At 42.0% G+C, this 18,768-nt stretch overlaps 1 long non-coding RNA gene across 1 annotated transcript; it reads right to left on the bottom strand.

Moving 5' to 3' along the window:
• Nucleotides 1-7,308: 7,308 nt before the first annotated feature.
• On the bottom strand, nt 7,309-15,736 carry LOC120660674. Its single transcript, XR_005669694.1, has 2 exons — nt 7,806-15,736; nt 7,309-7,723 (listed from the first exon to the last, which is right to left on the bottom strand). It is a non-coding gene; the product is annotated as an uncharacterized LOC120660674 (long non-coding RNA).
• Between the last annotated feature and the right edge of the window lie 3,032 nt (nt 15,737-18,768).

The following is an 18,768-nucleotide window of genomic DNA, read 5'->3' as shown; positions in this document are numbered from 1 at the left end:
TATAAATAATAAGGCAATGCATGTCATGTAATCTTAAGAAGATTTAGTAGGCAATCTCTACAAGGTTATCTTTTAGGACTTACTAGTGTCCGGACGTTCGATGGGAACTTTCCCATTGGACGCTCTATCGGTCCAACGCAACATCAAATAATAACGTCCGCAATAGAACGAAAACATTTGCAACATAGAAAACCACCGTTTGCGACATCAGAAAATATTGAAAAAAGCTGTTAGTCATCTATTGATGACGAGAAAAAAACCCACCGCAACATCTGTTTCATGTTGCATGGCACATTCAAATCTCGCATTGAAGATGCAACACCCAGATAAAACACTTGCAACATCCAGATAAAACACTTGCAACAAATACAATAACACCACATCTAGATATACTTTTGCAACATCTACATGAAGCAGACTCAACATTCCAGAAGTCTTTACTGTAACATCATAACATCATAAGATACCTATTGCAACATGATCATCCGGTGCTTGCCACAACGTTCGCTCCTCTGACACCCTAGGTAATTAAAATGCTAAGCAGAGAAATTAAATATAGGATCATGCATCATTAACTAAGAAGAATTGAAATAGATGCATGTATGTGTGTATGTGCCCATGTATATGTATTTTGGCAATCAATCCTTAAACTCACAATCCAATAAAAATATATATATGAAATTGAATATTCATGTCACTCTTGTCTAGAGAGAAAAAAATTCACACATGAAATGATAAGTTGTTTGAATCATGGTTTTCAAAGAGCCAAATTATCTTTTAAATAGACTTTGAAAATAATTTTCAAACCGTTGCTCAAATAAACTTTTGGCTAAAACGAAAGTTGTAGGGAATTAAATTTGGAACAACTTTTATATTTGGAGATTTTCGAATTCCTTGGTGAAATTTTGAGAAAATTTGAATTTGACCCGGTCAAATTTTTTCCTTCTTCTTTTCTTCTTTTTTCTTTTTCCCTCCCCTACCCTGTTTCCAGCCGAAGCCGGGCCCTGGCCGCCGGCCTGGCCGGCGAGCCCTGGCCGCCACGCCCCACCCCAGGCCACCGCCCCGCTCGCCCAACCCTGCACTTTCGCCCACCGCACGCGACGACGACGCCCTGCGTACCGCCCCTCGTCGCCGTTGCATGCTCGCCAGCCGCCACGCGGTCGCCGTCCTCTACGCGCGCGCACTGCGCGTCGCCGGCCCTCCACCACCCCATTGCCCCAATGACCGTGCGCCTCGCCCTGTCCCATCACCGCCCCTCCTCGCCGCTACATGCCTACCACGCGGCCTCCACCCCCTGCCGAGCCCTGTCCACATGCCACCGGGGACGACCGAGCGCCGCGCCTTCCCGTGCCTCTCCCCTGCCAAGCCCCCTCCCCCTCATTTGCTTCGCAGAGAAGCTTTTCCCTCTCCCCTCTCTACTCCACGCACTAGAGAGCCGAGCCCCGGCTTTTTCCCCGCCCAGAACACCACCCGCCAGCCACCATAGCCGCCGCCAAGCCGAGCTTGCCGTGGAGACCCTCCTACGGCCTCCCTCTGCCCCAACGGAGCCTGGGAACGAGATCCCCACCTCCCACTGAAGCTCACCGGCCCAAGATCGCCGCCCCTTGCACGCCGGAGCACCACCGCCGCCGCCCAGACCCGCCGCCGCCCCTATCCATCACTGACGCCCCCCCTCCCGGCCATCTCCCACCCCAATAAACCGATCCCAAGGTAGCTCGAGACCTTCACTTGCCTCTCCACCCCTCGATTGCCGCCGTCGAGCCTTTCTCCCGCCGGATTTCGGCCGGCCAAGGCCGCTCCCCTGCTCAACTCCGGCCAAGGGCCAATTTGCGAGTCCCCAATTCTTTCTAGGGGGTTTCCTCAATATCCAGAGACCCCGTTGCAATTTTAAATCTTGTTTGCTATACTTTTACAGTGAACTTGTAAATTCAATTAAAAATTGTAGAAACATCATAAAATGGCAAATGTAGACTTTTTGGAATCCTTAACAAAATCTATACCCTCTGGAACCATAATATGACAAGTGTTAGTTAGAAATTTTTGCTGTAGAAATGGGATTGTGCCTAATAGTGTTTAAAGGCTAGTTGTGCTCGTATTTTTCATAACTGATGTTTGGAGCCATTTCATGCTATGAAATTTTTATAGTAGTATATAAGTGTGATTATAGTGTTGGGGTAAAAATTTCAGATCCATTACTGTTCCCTAGAATTAGTTCTTGATAAATCTTATTTTAGGCAAGGAAGTGGTACATATATTTGTGCAGCATGTTATAATGTATGTATGCTTGTAAAATTTTTACAGTATGATACCTACTATTAATATAGCTATGTGTAAAATTTGGAAGGGTAATGGACATACTTAACTCTAGGTTTGAGTTGATCCTGGTTTATTCTTGAGCTTGGTAGATTTATTTATTATGGTTGTTATATTATGTTTCTGGAGCTGAAATTTTTATAGTAGGCTTAGTTAGTCTCCATGAAGCTATAGAAAAATGTGGAATCTTTTCAAACATACCTATCTGACCTAACAAATTTATGCCAAGCAGAATAGTGATAAATAGGGAAAAATAGATTATCTGCTGGGAAAAATCTGATTTTTTTTGGAGCCCTTAGTTGAATATCTAATCATGCCTATAAATTTTGAGCTTCTGGAACTCGGTAGTTTACTTTGTATGAATTTATATTTACACATGCTTTAGAATGGAATATTATTTTTCATGCTTGTTGTGTAGCTCCATTAATTATGGAAAATTTACCGCAAGCTCACCTTAAGAAATCTAATCTTCAGTTAAAAGATCATTACTAGCATTTATATTGTCTAGCTTGGGGAATTATTTTTGGGTTAATAGGAATAACTATTTCAATGAATTTTCTTGGTTTACCTGGTGCATAAATTGGCCTGACAATTTTACAGTAAACTCTTTACTCAGAAATACACATCACCTAAAAATCTCAGCACCAGTATATGCTTTTAGCATTAGTTATGATTTTTCCATCATGCCCAAGTGGTAATTAGATAAAAATGTTTTTTCTACACTTCCATAAAAGAAAAATAGCAAGCCCGGCTTTTTTATGAGTTAGTATAGATAAAATACTACTCTATAAACGACTGCTCATATAATGAAATTGAAAATCTAGCTGAGGTTGTTGAAGACCTGAACCAAAGTTCAGAAGAGCCCAAGGCTAGCTTTGCTCAAGAAGGCAAGCCAGGGAGCATGTCCTATCTATTTTAAATTTATGCAACTTATTATTATTCCTATTTACTTGTGCATTTAAGTTTATAAGAGTTGATTGGAATCTTAGTTGCATGATTCTAGGTACCTATGCTTGAACACTAATATGTGTAGGTCGCTAGTTGGCTATGCTAATTGTTTGATAGAAGACTAGTGATTTCCTGTCACTAGCGAGAATTATAGGAGTATACACTGCAATATAAGGTTTAGTGAACCCCGTCTATTTAGTGAGAATGGATAAGGCCGCGGTGTGTGGTAGTGGTGGTTAAGCATTTGAACGTAATAACCACATGCGAGTGGAATCTACTTTCACCCTCTTTGAACTTTGTTCACATGGGGCCACATGCGGGTGCAAGTGTGGTCACGACCTGACGTCGTAACGTGGCGTGGGGCTCTTGTAGTCGAGGGGGTGACCCTATTCCACAACCCGGAAAGAAAGGGGAAAAGTCGCGTGGGTGACTTGGTTCCCATACGTGTGTGTTAGCTCTGCCTTGTAAGGTTAACAAATTCGATTCGAATCGTCCGTCTCTCGCGGATATTGAGACTGCTTAACTCTTTTGCCACATAGAGTAACAAGTGGAGATTATGATGATGAATCTTGTTGGATGATGAAAGATAATTGTTTTTTCACCATATATGCTATTGGATAGATGCTAATATAGGATGGTTAACTGAACTAGAACTTGAAAACTAAAATCTGAAAATAAGGACTTACTCTGTTGTTTTTCGGCCAAAACAAATCCCTCGAGCCAAAAGCCTTGCATATCTAATTAGATGACTAAGTATATCCTAGTTGGATAAACCTTGCTAAGTATTAGTATACTCAGTCTTGGTTGTGACTAAATTTGTTTCAAGTGATGCATTCGAAGAAGTGATAGCTGGCTTGACTTGGCCATGTACCCTTCCCCCTAGTTGGTCGGTGGAGTGGGATCCGTCCCCGGCCTATGATGATAATGCCGAGTGATGTCTCGTATGGGCTTCATCGTGATATCCTGTATTGTTGTTTTGTTGAACTCGTTTTATTTCCGCTGCAAGAAACTCTGAACTGTGTCTTAAGTTGCTCTATGGTGAACTTTATGTCTCCGAACATGTGTTGAACTATGTTTATGAAATTCGAACTTGGTTTGTAATATTAATTAAGTTGAAACTCAGTCATGTAAGAATTGATGCAATGTTGCAATCTCTGGTCCCGCCTTCATGTGGGCTATGTTTGCTTTGTTCGATCCTGGATTTTTAAGTAGTTTTTATCAGAATTTTACCCGAGGGACTGCCAATATGATCCGTCTGAGGTGCGAGTTGAATATAATTGCTTTTGCGATGATGGTTAGCGCACTTAGCCCGAGTTATTTCAAACGATTCTGCCACAGCTCCTCTGCATCCTCTCGGAGCTTCCTGCCATGGCTGCCGCCCGGAACTCCTTCGGCGGCCGGCGTGACTTACCCCTGGCTGGGGAGCCATCCATGGAGGCCAGAGCTCCTGCGCCCCACCTCTCGCACGCTGCCGCCCGCATGGTCAGGAAGAGCCCCTCGTTAAGGCACTGGATGGGCATCACGGGAGGTCGGAGGGCTCGCCACAGGCCTCGAGCCCCGTCACGGAGGGCTCGCGCCGTGCCTCAGGCCCCGTCGCCGCGAAGGGCTCGCCGCCGGCCTCAGTCCCCACCGCCGCTGGGTGGCCAACATGCAATTCGAGGTCTCGAGGATTTGGTCGGAATGCGCTACACGAGCAGCAGCGAGCGGCGGTGGTGGAGAATTGAAATGAGAGAAGCGCAAACGATAAGGTGGAAGGGAATAAGGTTGCCGAGGCGTCGACTTTTTTACTGGCTCCAGACGACCGTAGGGAAGCATTACCGTATTTTTTATTATCTCATATTAGTACCACATCACTCAATATATGGACGGAATGAATGAACATTACGATGAGTTGTATGGCAACAATAACTTATACAATGATGAGAGGGTGATTCTGTACTCCTAAATTTTACGGAACAACCGCTTCTTAATTTTGTCTCCCTCTCTCACCTTCACATCACTATACATGTGAGAAGAATTGAGGACTCCAAAAGCTTATCATGGATATGTATGTTTGGCTGTCGTGGCAACATCATAAGTTTAAAGAGCCTTGTTGGCTATGCACTTAATCAAGATAGATTTACACAATAGGTCTCTGAAGATACTCTAGGTTCGTTGTTATTGTGCCACTTTGAGAAAGGGATCTTTAGAGGACTTGATATTGATAAATTAAGAAAAGGTTTCAAGCCATGTTCCTATTTGGATCAAATTTGTTCATGTTCCAATTATTTTTCCTTATAATTATGCTTTTTTTGATAAATTAGATTTACATAAGTCTAAATAAAACTCCAACAGATACGAGCAGATTACATTTTTAGTAAAATTATGGTAACAATTTCATATTTATTTTGGATTTAAATGAATTAGTTTTGAGTTTTTAGACCAGACTTGAATTTTTCAATTTTGAAAAATGATTTTTTTTGTTTGAAAACCACCCAAAAAATTATATTCATTTAATTTTACCAATTGGATGGTTTTTTATTTCTTTTTAGTAAAATTGAACTATCATGGTATTTTTATCAATTTTATCATGGACCATGTTCTTTTTCCACTTCCGCCCCCACTTGCGCGCCCACCATCATCCATCATCATTTCTGCCCTCTTTTGCCAGCTCCCGCAGCGATGCAGCACATGCTGCATGCCCATTGGCCATTGCCCGCTACTAGGGAGGAACCGTCGCCACCGATCAGATCAGGCCGAAAAGATAGCTGGGCCCTGATGTGTTTCCCAGGGTATACAAAACCGGTGGGAACCGGTCCGGTTTGGTCCGGTACCAAACCGGTCCAAATTTAAAATTTAAATTTAAATTAAAAAAAATGTAAAATTCTCAAAAAATTCCTAAAAATACTTCAAGGTGCGACGAATCTAATGGTGTCAAATTTTCTCAAAAATTCGTTCGTTTAACATACTTTTCGGGCATTTAAAGTTAAACCAAAAAAGAAAAGGAAAAAAATGAGACAGCCCATTAAGGCTCACTTGGTAAACCGGTCAAACCGGCCGGTATACCATTCCAAACCAGTTACACATGCGATTTTAAATTTGGATTTGAATTCAAACCGGTCAAACCAGCCGGTATACCGGTACGAACCGGTTGAACTGAGTTTTTTAAATTCAAATTTGAATTTGACCGATTTCTACCGGTAACCGGTCAAACCGGTCCGGTAAACCGGAACCGGTGGGCGCCGGTTCGGTCCAAACGGTCGGTTAGGAAAACCCTGGTGTTTCCATACGGGCTTTGTCCGTGGGCTGCAACTTGATGAAAACGTTTATTTTTTTTGACAAGAAACTGGGCGTATAGTCCGCGCATTTGCGCGATTAGTATTGAAAATTCAAAAATTCGCATGTCGTTGTATCCTTACTTAAAGATCATACTATTTTTTTTACCATACATCACACCATGTTTATTATCATAAATTATGTCTTACTGTTGGTTAAAACAATTAAAATATGATCTACCTATAATAACAATTTGATTTGTTGAGCTTTAATAATATTATGCATATAATTATTCTTATTTTCATTTTATTTTGATGGATTGTTGTTAACTTTAGTTTTTATTAATAGTATATATTTGTAATTGATACATAGCTAAATGATATTTTATATTTAATTTTTTATAATGACATTGGTGGGTGATTTTAATTAGGCACAGGGGTATTTTAGGTAAATTTTTATCATAATGACAGTGGTGGGCAATTTTATTTTTTCTATTTTTCTTCGATTAACGTGAGAATTTCTAGACCTTGAGAGTGAACGTGGAGTCTCGGTTTTTTGGCCAAATAATAAGATAATAGATGGTGAATGTTTATGTTTAGCTCTAGGTGAATGCAATGCGATGAAATGACTGTAAATTATGTCATGTTAAATAAAATAGATAAGGTCGTAGGGGCAACAAGACGGCGAGACATGAAAGGAAAACGCGAGCAGAGGTGCCCCCAGAATTTAAAATAAACAAAACTTCTGCACAATGAACCCTATACAGGAACTTCATGGTATGTAAGCCAACCGTTTCCAAAGCTACGTTTACATAATCAAAACAACATATGAACTTGAAACTTCATTCCTTGATGTAGCACACTGATCCTTCAACAGAAACTTGAAGGGTTGCAGACTTGCAGTTTCAGGATATTGCAATTTACAAGCCACAAAAATATGATTGAAGTTCTCTCGGTGCAGTGACAACAATGAAAACAAAAAGAAAACAAAAGAAAATGCTTCCAGTTCGCATCATTGCTAATAGAAGAATAGGTGAGTTGAAAGCTCCGATCCTGATCTTCATGCATGGCTTCCTATGCAAGATTATGACACTGCATATGAAATATGATTCTGTCTCTTGGGAGCAGAAAACACATTTATTTGTAGCGGGATCTTCCAAATGTCCAGGTTTGTCCGTATATGTGTCTTGGCATCTTGCGCCTGGAACCTGACGAAAATCATATTAATTAGTACAGAAAACTAAAGACATCAAGCTCGCCATGCTACAATTTAACAAATAGATTTCTCACATGACAGTTTGAGCAAGTGCATTTCGCCACAGGCAGCTGGGTCCCAGGCACACAGACCCTTCCACCTAACCCTGCAAAAGAACGTAGTTCACACTCACAATATATATATTGGGTGTATACCATACCAGACTAGGAAATGCTTCGTCCGCAATCTTCAAGGCACCTACAAATATATATGTGATAATATGAGGGCTGCTGCTTGCAGACAATATACTTAATGATGTATGCAGTATGCAAGCTATCAAAAAACCTTCCTTTTATCTGATATAAAAATACATTTGCCCAGCTTCATGTATTCCTTTAGCCATAAATTCACGAGTGACCACAGATGGAAAAGTGCGGCCTACCTAAGTAGTTGACCATGTGCCCAAATGATAAAAAAAATTACAATATGGGATATGTGATCAACCAAAAACAGAATACATCATAAATTGACTTTTTGAGTGCGATAGTGATTAATTACGCTCATAGTATACAAAAAGCACAATATCAAGAAAATTGTTAGCAATAATAATATTTCACCTTCTTACAAGGCTAATTAGAAAATGCCTTCCAAAATAAATTGTTTGGTCAAGTCAGTCAGTTCTAGAAATTAGTCATACATGTGTATGATCAGTATCCATATAAGGTTCTATATATAACTATATATAATAGGCTACCTTAACAGTACTAGATCACATGCAAGGTACTAAATGTTGTTTTAGCCAACAGAACAAAAATTACATACCTACTAAATAGTTCTAAAACAACAGAGGCAGTAGGAGCTTGTCTCCTTAAGCACCCCATAATAACTAGGCACAAAGAGAAACTAATTTAGACATGATCTTATAATTTATTATCTTATACTACATTATACCATCTTCAATAGTACTACATGAACTTATTGTCGATCAATCTCTATATACACTATATTGTTCCATAAACAATGGATAGTAAGCTATATAAAATGTCTTTTTCAAATATTAATCATCTAATTATATACAAGAGTACATAAATGCTAGAGAGACCCTAACAAAAATATGAAGTAACTTGTGTGTACAGAGTGAAGTGAAAATTTTGTTGCATATATAGAAATATTTGACAAAGAAAGCTGGTTATCATATCATATTATTTATGTTGACACCAACTTTACTTATACCCATCCAATAAATTTACTCTTCATAACCTGAATTTGATATTTTGATTCACACTGCATTAAAAATATATGTAACTTGCTTAGGCATATGCTCAATAAATCTTGCTAATTACATTATTTGTGGGTGCACTGTAAATTCTCAACCCTCAACCAAGCTCTTCAATATCTAATTCTTAATTATTAGAGCCCATATGTTGAATTTGTTAATTGGTTTCTGTCTACATGATCAACAAATTGTCATGAAAATAGAAAAATGTTAATGCAAAACGTTTTTAAATCAAACCATGCAACTAGTTAAACTACATGTACCTCGAATTCTAAATATATAATGATTAAAATTTTGCAAGAGAAATTGTAGTAAGCAAAATGACTGACCTTGTGTCCTCGTTGCACACACAGCTACAAAAGCTGTTAACTTTTTTTTCTATTAGATACAACCTATGGGAAATGTATGAAGGTCTAACAATTGCACGCTGACTTTTACTAAGGGTATATTTGGAACTAAAGGGAATACTATGTTGTCGACGCGTTTGTTGGCAGGCACTACCGGCGGCGCAACAAACGGCAACAGCTGCATCAGCAACATGGCTAGAGCCGACTTCCGGTGCTGCTTTTACAGGAGAAGTTAGGAGTTTGTTTCAGCATTGTTAGGAAGTTGTTAGCAGCTAGCTTGATCAGGACCTAATCTATAAAGGTCACCACCTAGCTTGAAATCAGGATTATCGAAGAATAAAGTTATCCCATTCATCGGCGTTCATGTTCTTCAGACGTGCGGTGGCTCCGCAGCATGACAAGCTGCCGGCGTTCGAGCACGAGCTCATCAGGTTGGTCAAGGCTGTCCGAAACTGGAGGTCGTACCTTTGGGGCCGCCCGTTCACCGTCCGCACCGACCATTGGAGCATCAAGTACATCCTCGACCAACGCCTCACCTCCATTCCCCAGCACACCTAGGGGTCGAAGTGGTTCGGCTCCGACATCGCTGTGGAGTTCAGGCCGGGCTGGCAAAATGCGACGGCAGATGCGCTGTCCCGCCGCAACGAGGAGGGCCTGGCTATCCAAGCCGTTTTCATGCCGGCGTTCTCGGCGTACGAGGAGCTGCGAGCTGAATTGGGCGAGAACCCTGCCGCCCAGGAGCTGCTCGCACAAGTCGCGGCCGGCTCGGTGCCCGACGGCCTGGACCACGGCGGATGGCCTCTTGCTGTTTTGTGGGAATATCTACATTCCCGATGACTCGTCGCTTGGCCACGTCTTCTGGCCGAGGCACACGAGATAGGGCCGTGAGGGCGTCCAAAAGACGGTGCACCGGCTGCGGAAATCCTTCTACAACGCCCACCTTATTCGACTCGTGAGCAAGTAATCCAGGGTTGCGTGGTGTGCCAACGGAACAAGTTCGAGCACTTGCACCCGGCCAGACTCCTGTAGCCCCTCCCGGTGCCACGGGAGATATGGAGCGACATATCCATGGACTTCGTCGAGGGCTTCCCAAAGGTGGGGGCCAAGTCGGTGGTCCTCACGGTGGTGGATCGCTTCTCCAAGTTCGCGCACTTCATCACGCTCGGCCACCCCTACACTGCCGCGTCCGTCGCCCGAGCATTCTTCACCAACATCGTGCGCCTCCACAGGTTTCCAACGTCCATTGTCAGTGACCGTGACCTTGTCATCACCAGCAACTTCTAAGCTGAGTTGTTCCGCCTCGCCGGCGTCAAGCTGCTGATGAGCTCTGCGTTCCACCCACAGACGGATGGGCAATCCGAGGTGGCTAACCGTACGATCGCCATGTACTTGCGGTGTTTGGCAGGTGATCGACCATGCTCCTGGCTGCAGTGGCTCCTGTGGGCCGATTTTTGCTTCAACTCGTCCTACCAGACGGCCCTGCGCGCCATGCCGTTCCAGGTCGTTTACGACCGTCCCCTGCCGGTGCTACTTCACTACTCACCAGGGTCAGCACGGGTGGCTGTTAGCTCCAGGACCGCGACAAGTTCCTGAAGGAGATACGGGACCGTCTCCTCCTTGCACAAGATGACATGAAGGCGATGCATGACAAACACCGGCGCGACGTCGAGTTCATTGTGGGTAAGTGGGCGTGGCTGCGCCTGCATCACAGGGCGGCATCCAGCATCACGGCCAGTCGCCGAACAAAGCTGGCCCAACGCTTCTACGAGCCATTCCAGGTGGTGGAGTGCATCGGGAACGTGGCCTATCGGCTGCAGCTATCGGACAACGCCAAGATACATGATGTCTTCCACGTCGGCCTCCTCAAGAAATTAATTTGAGGGCACGCCGCCGATATCAGTTCCGCCGCTGCCTACGCCCGAGAAGATCATCTGCGCCAGGTTGAACCATGGCGTGTGGCAGCTGCTGGTGCACTGGGTGAGTCATCCTGCTGCAGACCCTACGTGGGATCTGTTGGAGGATTTTGTCAAGCTCTACGCTCAGTGGCAGCTCGAGGATGAGCTGTTCCGCGGGGAGGGAGGAAATGTTGTCGACGCATTTGTTGGCAGGCACTATCGGCGCCGCAACAAACGGCAACAGTCGCAACAGCAACGTGGCTAGAGCCGACTTCAGGTGCTGCTTTTACGGGAGAAGTTAGGAGTTTGTTTCAGCATTGTTAGGAAGTTGTTAGCATCTAGCTTGATCGGGACCTAATCTATAAAGGTTACCACCTAGCTTGTAATCAAGATTATCAAAGAATAAAGACCTCCCGTTCATTGGCGCGAGCTGACTTAGGTCACGGACGAGGAACTTGTCCTTGCCGGTGACGAAGACAATCCGCCGGCGCTCGTCCAATGCTCTCGCTACACTCTACGTTTCCTTCCTCAGTCCCAGCTGCTCTTGCATTCTCCCATGCGCACTACTCGGCGGCTCGTCGTACCATATAGACTAAAACTTAAATGTGTTTGTTAAGATCCTTATACCAACATATGATACATAATGATTTCACAATATTACCAATATTATCACAACAATGGCAAAAAAAATACAGATGAGAGATCCAAGTGAGAGTTGGAGGCCATAATATTGGATTGCTATTAGCATAAATGGTACAAAAAAAGGGCCAACACCATCAACAATTTTCAAATGACATAATAGGAAATATGACGGCAGAGAGCTATTTTTACCATTTGGATAATCTAGATAACTCTTTGCTTAAAGTTAAGTTATAGACAACCAGGAAATCAAACTAAAATACTGATTCCAAAATATCTTTTTCACAGTTGTTAAAAACCTCATATTTACATGTTTGGTCCAAACACTTCATTTGGTACATATCATGTTGCTCTTTCTATCCTATTCATCAGTACCACATTGGGCGCTTCTTGGATCTAGTTCATAACTTTACCAAGATCCAACAAGATTATTAATTTATTTTACCTACAAACAAGACTACTTCAGCTCTTTTTCTTTTTGTCATTTGCAGGTTGTTATTAGTTTTTTTTTCCTTTGGCAGACTTCAAGAAGATATATAATATAGCTACCTGCACATATTCCATACAATGTTTGATACATTTCCAAGGCTCAATTTTGTTGCTCATTTCAGTCATCATGGGCATTGAGGAGAAAAACTGATGTAACAGAAGGACATATAGCACCTTATCTTATCAGTGCACATAAAGCTAAAATGACAAACAAAAAAGAACTTGAGATACCATTTTAGGATATTACCACCATGACGTGTATATATGTTATACTGAATGTGTGCCAAAAAATTGAATGTAGAATCATTTTAGGTTTGATTTTTCTCACAGTAGTTAGGTGGACTAGAGCTTATAATTATATTTATCTACTTTTTTGGACTCCATATGATTTCAGCTATCTAAAATCTAATTTACAATCCTCATTTGCATTAACATCTATGCTATGGATGATATGGGGCCTCAAATAATTAAATTGGACTTAGATGACTGATTTGCATCAAAACATAATAGTTGAGTGGCACAAGTCAACAAAATAGAATGGTTTTGTTAGTTAATATCAATTACGGCTCATTATTTATATCAAATAAAATAATGTCCAAAAGCCAGCTAAGAACCAAAAATGCATAATTAATGTACAAATCAGCCAACATCACCTAAACAATACACTGCATGAATTAGTAGGGTAAAAAGGTACGGGGAGGAGCAAATGGTGATTTTGCTGGAACTGCAAGTATGGTGATAATGAAGGTGCAATAAGTGGCGGTTATTTGATTAGTAAATATGGACATCAATATCCAAGTTGATAAAAATAGACTTTGCAGCGTATGTATTGTCTTTTGACATGAGCATTTTCCTGTTCAAAAGCCCTGTAAAATCTACTGGGAAATGGAGCTACCTAGATCCAGTGTCTGTTGCAAGTTAAACATATTTTTATAATTGAGATTTCAATCAGATTCAGGAGCAGAGGCTGCAACCAGCACCTTATCTCCTTGTTCTGCTAAGGAATTTGTCACTACTACTTAACTCTCAGAATGGAATAATTTAATGCAATGCTACAGTTGCAAGAGGAACTAATATGGACACTGGTTAATTTTGATAGAAAACTGTTAGAAGCTAGAGTGCCCACAACGCCATTATTAGAAACTTAATCTGTTAGATATTGTCAAGAAAATTTGTAAAGCCTTATATAACCACAAGCATCATAAGCTCCATCCAAATTTTATCTTTTTCCAGTTTATGGTGTTCAAATATATATGCCAATATAACATACAATTAAAACTGAAAGTAAGCAGTGATCCTTATATGTGGGGTTTATTAACTTCCGTTTAATTTTATATGACCAAGGTAAAAAATATATCTTTGCTGTTGCTAGCTGAAACTTCATCAGTAAAAAAATAATGAGCGACATCTTAAACACAATGTGTCATGCATACAGCAACAAACTACAGGTTTTGCACTTGCATCACACACAGAAGTGCATGCAAATGATACATTTAAATAAATATATTTTGAGGCTAGCAGCAATTTCTGTACTTAAACTAATGAATTACAATAGCATTGTGGTAGCATGCAGCAACAGCTTGGAGGACCCCGACTATAGTTTTACACTAGAGTGGAAATAAATGGAGATGGCCGGCGCAGAGTTGAAGGATACAACAAATGATATATAAAGCACTGAAAAAATAATACATGCTTGCAAGTAAAGGAAGTAGTATTGCATATAGTAGTATGAAATCCTAGGAGTTGATTGTTCCAATCAATGGGTTCAACAAGCCCTCAATTCTGCATACAATAAAACGACCATGTGTTGCACTGTACTACAACGAATTTCCCAGATGGGAGATCATACAAAGGACTGATAAAAACAGGCCATAAATTAAGCAGATTAGGTGGGCATCAGAGTAGATAAGCTAGAACCTAAGGTTAACTAAGCCTATATTATCTGGAAGATTGACACCGGTTAACTCGAATTAAGAACAACACACATGCAAGAGATAAACTGAACACCAGAGACAAACAATTTCATGACTGAAAATCGAATTGACAACAAGAAACTCTTAGCTAGCTCATAACACACGTATGAATGCGCCATGAGATGCAAAATCCCCAATCGCCCTCAGAGACGAAATCAATCATCCACGAAAAAACTCTAAAACAAGGCAAGTAACAATATAAGCACAATACCACAAATAGATCAGGTAGGAGGAGGCATGCACACACTTTAGTAGAAACTAGGACGAGAGAGGAAGAAGCATGGACTCGCCGGCCGGGGAAGAAATATTATTTCCAGATCTGGTAGTCGCCGGCGGCGGCGGTAGGTGCCCGCCTCTCTTTCCACTTGCACCTCGCCACCTCGCAGATCTGCCTCCGACCACCGTCTTCATGGCTGCCTCCACGGCTCCACCTACTTCCCAACACTCAGAGCACCACATGAGATGAGCAAAACAACAGGGCAAAAAGATCCAGTTTTTGCTGTGATATCTTTACGGAAAGGAAGAGAAAAGAGTAGATAAGTGAGAGAGGAGGGAGAAGGGGTAGCAAGGACTAGTCAAACAGTGCTTTCCGTTAAGCACACCTGGGGAGGCGAGCAAAGCCAGGTGTTAATCAAACCATCACGCGTCCTCCTCCCCCAAGGCTGAAGGCCCCTGCTAATAATCCATCATCGGAAGCCACAAAGACAGCAACGACAACCTCGCCGAGAAAAGAAACGCGGGCGGCGCGAGGATCCATGGCGTGCATGCGCGCGGCGCTTCCTGAAATCCGAGGAGGAGATAAGGTTGCAGGTGGGGACACGGCAAGGCCGGCAGGCGCCTCAGGACGAACAGTGCCAAGACGGCCACGGCGACCGATGCGAGAACGTCTGCACGACTACGACGCAGCGGTGCCGCAGGGGGGCCGAGGGGGGAGATGGATGCGGCGGAACAAGTCCCGAGGAGGAGAGAGAGCTGACAGAGAGAAGTGAGCACGCAACAGCAGCTGCATCTATCCATGCCCCGTCGTCTTTGAAGCAGCCGTATTCAGATGCAGTCTGGCCCGCTGTGTGCTCACTCTCTTCTGTCAGCCACAACATCACCACCATGTCCAGCGCCATCCTCGACGAGCTGCAAAGGGCCAAGCAGCCGCAACAAAGAACTCGACACGAAGAGAGAGCACTAAAAGGGGGATCGGAGAGAGATATAGGAACCAAACGATGTTACCCAGACTCTTCATATCGTCGTCGGCTTTCCCGAATTGGGGACGAAGGAAGGCGCGCGGAAGCAGCCGGCCAGATCTGGGAGGGCTATATATCCTACTGGCTGAGCTTCTTCAACCATCCTGGGTGGTATAACCCATCAAGGTGGGCTTATATAGAGGGGATGGTCCCCTGATTACCTCCCGTGTTCATGCTAGTGGTGTCGTATAGCTACTGCTGCTAGGGTTGGACTTGGGAAGATAGGGTTTCATGAGGACAGGATTCTGCTCATTTTTTATTTCATTTAAGAATATACTCGCTCAAGGTGCTGATTATTGCTATGCGTACTAGTAGCTAGGATGGTATACCTTTGCCTGAGCGTCTATGATAAATTTCAAGACACAATAGACTCTACTCCATATACTCCTAAAGGAAGCTGTTTTGGATATCGATATGGTCTCTAAAAATAATTTTGACCACTATTTTTTAATATAAAAATATATTAAATATAGTCAATATACATACTTTTACGAAACTACATTTCAAGATGAATCTACATACATCGCATCTATATTTCAATCTCAACCTAAAAAAATATATTTATAGTTAAAGTCAGGGCCGGCTCTAGGAGAGGGGCAGTAGGTGCAACCGCCGGGGGCCATGGAGCTAGGGGGTCCAAGATCATATATGTAATTAGTATATAAGATTTTTTATTTGGTATAATAATTATCATATACCAACTTATGAGGACATATGTTAGAGATAGTAACGGATCATGGCTCTAGTGCACTCACAATCCAACCTGAGCCTTATATATTTTAGTTCAAAATTGAGTAAGATAAGAATATGTTCTTTTAGAGTCCGGTCCTTAAATTATCTAAGATAATGTTTGAGGTCTTTTACCACCTCTAACCATGACATACAGCCGTAGAAAAATCTCCAGCTTGTAAACTAACCATCGGTGGAGCGCGGCCATATGTTTCGAAGTTTCGTTTTCGTTTCCTGCCGCCCCTCGACCCTAGCATCCTTCTCACGCCTCCCACTAGTTTGGGTTCTAGATGAGGAGAAGAGATGCTGATGCCGATGTGATTTGCTCCTTACTCAGCGACCGCCAACGGGAAGAACGACAAACAACCGACATGCACGCAGTCACAGTAAGCATTACATTTTTTATTTGAGTATCATAATGCTTATTATTTTTAATTTTTTTACACTATTGTTATGTTTTAGGGGCTATATAAAAATATATTGCAACTGTAATTTTGGTATAAAAAAATTAGTTCATCGGGCTCTTATCTACTTACTCGCCCAAGGCCCTTGAAATTATAGAGCCGACCCTGGTTAAAGTTTAGTAAAGACAAACTCAAATTGAGTTTGTTTACCAACACGGAGGGAGTACTTTCAAGTGTGAATCCCAACCTCTGAATTTCATTCCCCACTTACTAATTCCATTGCGGTGGACACCGCAGCATATATTCACTTAGAGTTGATTAGCTCATGTTATATTTTCTTATATTTTAAGGGCTCCAAGAGGTTAAGTTATCGCCTATCTTTATTTGGTACGGTGTCTCTATGATATTGTTTATTTAGTGTAGGTATGTGTATGTATAGATCTCTTTACTTTTACAACATAGTCTTATCGTGAGTTGCTTTCGCTCTATGAGTTATGCATGTACACTACTATAGAAATTTTAACCGATGCAGTTTCTTTAAGGTGCTCGCCTCGGTTAACCTTTAACTGAGGCGGTTGCACAGCCGGCGGCCCGACCACCACTAACCGAGGCGAGCCGCCGGCCTGCTCGTCTCCGAGCCCAATTTAAAAAGTCACGGTTAATTATATTTTATAGTAGTGGTAGAGTTGTAGACCCAATGAGTGCTCGACAAAGGTTTTATTCGGTGGTCCTAATCATATATACCATTTGTTGCATAAGAAAGACGGTAGAATAAAATGCAAAGCGTGTTTACAATGAGGTTCTGATCATACATATCAATTGCTGCGCTAAAATCAAATTCAAGACAATAGAATAAATGCAAATTGTTATTGTTTTCTAATGGTGGCACAAAGTCAATTAAGTTAGCTTAACCAGTTGAGAAGACTTACATGTAGTCTAGATGGTCCCCTAATTACACTGTTCTTGCTGCAAGCATGTTACCGTTGACGATGGGATGCTAGCTGTTCATTTGCTTGTGCAGGCCGAGTGATGCTAGCCTGCTACGCTTACCAACGTTCTCATGAATTCAATAACAGGAGGGTGCTTTATTCACAATTTCGAGAGGTGAAGTCATCGTTAAATTGCTCTCTTTTACCTGTTTATCTTTAATAAAAGGTTTTTTGATACTGTGGGGAGCTCCCCCACAGTTTTTCCTTCAAAAAAAGTCATTGTTAAATTAATTGGCTTTATAGTAACTGTACCTTTCCTACTGCGAACTAATGACAGTAGCAAATTTGCTCTATATATATATATATATATATATATATATGTGTGTGTGTGTGTGTGTGTGTTGTGGTCTACCCATCAATCAAGAGAACAATCATTCAGTCTTTCACTTTTCCTACAACAGATAGTACAGATTTATGCAGTTTTTTTAGATTTGTTTTTTTAGTAGAAAATTGGGAATACTATCGTTGTGGGGATCTGATAATAGCCGGCATCTGTATATCCAATTATAGATTTATCTTGGTCAAACTGATAGAATAAACCAAGATCTTTTGTACCTTGGAGATATCTGAAGATATTTTTAACTCCCGTCCAATGATATTTTGTTGGAACTGCGCTATGTCTAGCTAGTAAGTTTACCGCAAATGCAATGTTAGGCCTGGTGAAATTTGCGACATACATTAGCGCTCCAATGGCACTTACATATGGAACTTCTATTCCCAATAATTCTTCATCTTCGTCCTTTGGTCCGAATTGATCCTTATTCATATCAAGTGATCTGACGACCATAGGTGTCACTACTAGAAAAACTGCCTTTGGCACCGGTTGGAGAATGCCTTTGGTACCGGTTTTTTGAACCGGTACCCCAAAGCCTTTGGTACCGGGTAAAACAACCGGTGCCTAAGCCTTCAAAATTCACGCAAAATATTCTCTTTGTTTGGGACTTGAACTCGCGACCTCTAGCCTCGCACGTTGCTCCTTTACCATCTCAGCTACATAGTTGTTCTAATCGAGTAGGAGATATTTTCCATTTAAAGTAACTAATGGATGAGCCTAACGTACCGGTTGGTAACACCAACCA

This window comes from Panicum virgatum, chromosome 2N (genome assembly GCF_016808335.1).
Source record: "Panicum virgatum strain AP13 chromosome 2N, P.virgatum_v5, whole genome shotgun sequence".
NCBI lineage: Eukaryota > Viridiplantae > Streptophyta > Magnoliopsida > Poales > Poaceae > Panicum > Panicum virgatum.
This window is presented reverse-complemented; position numbering and strand designations above follow the sequence as displayed.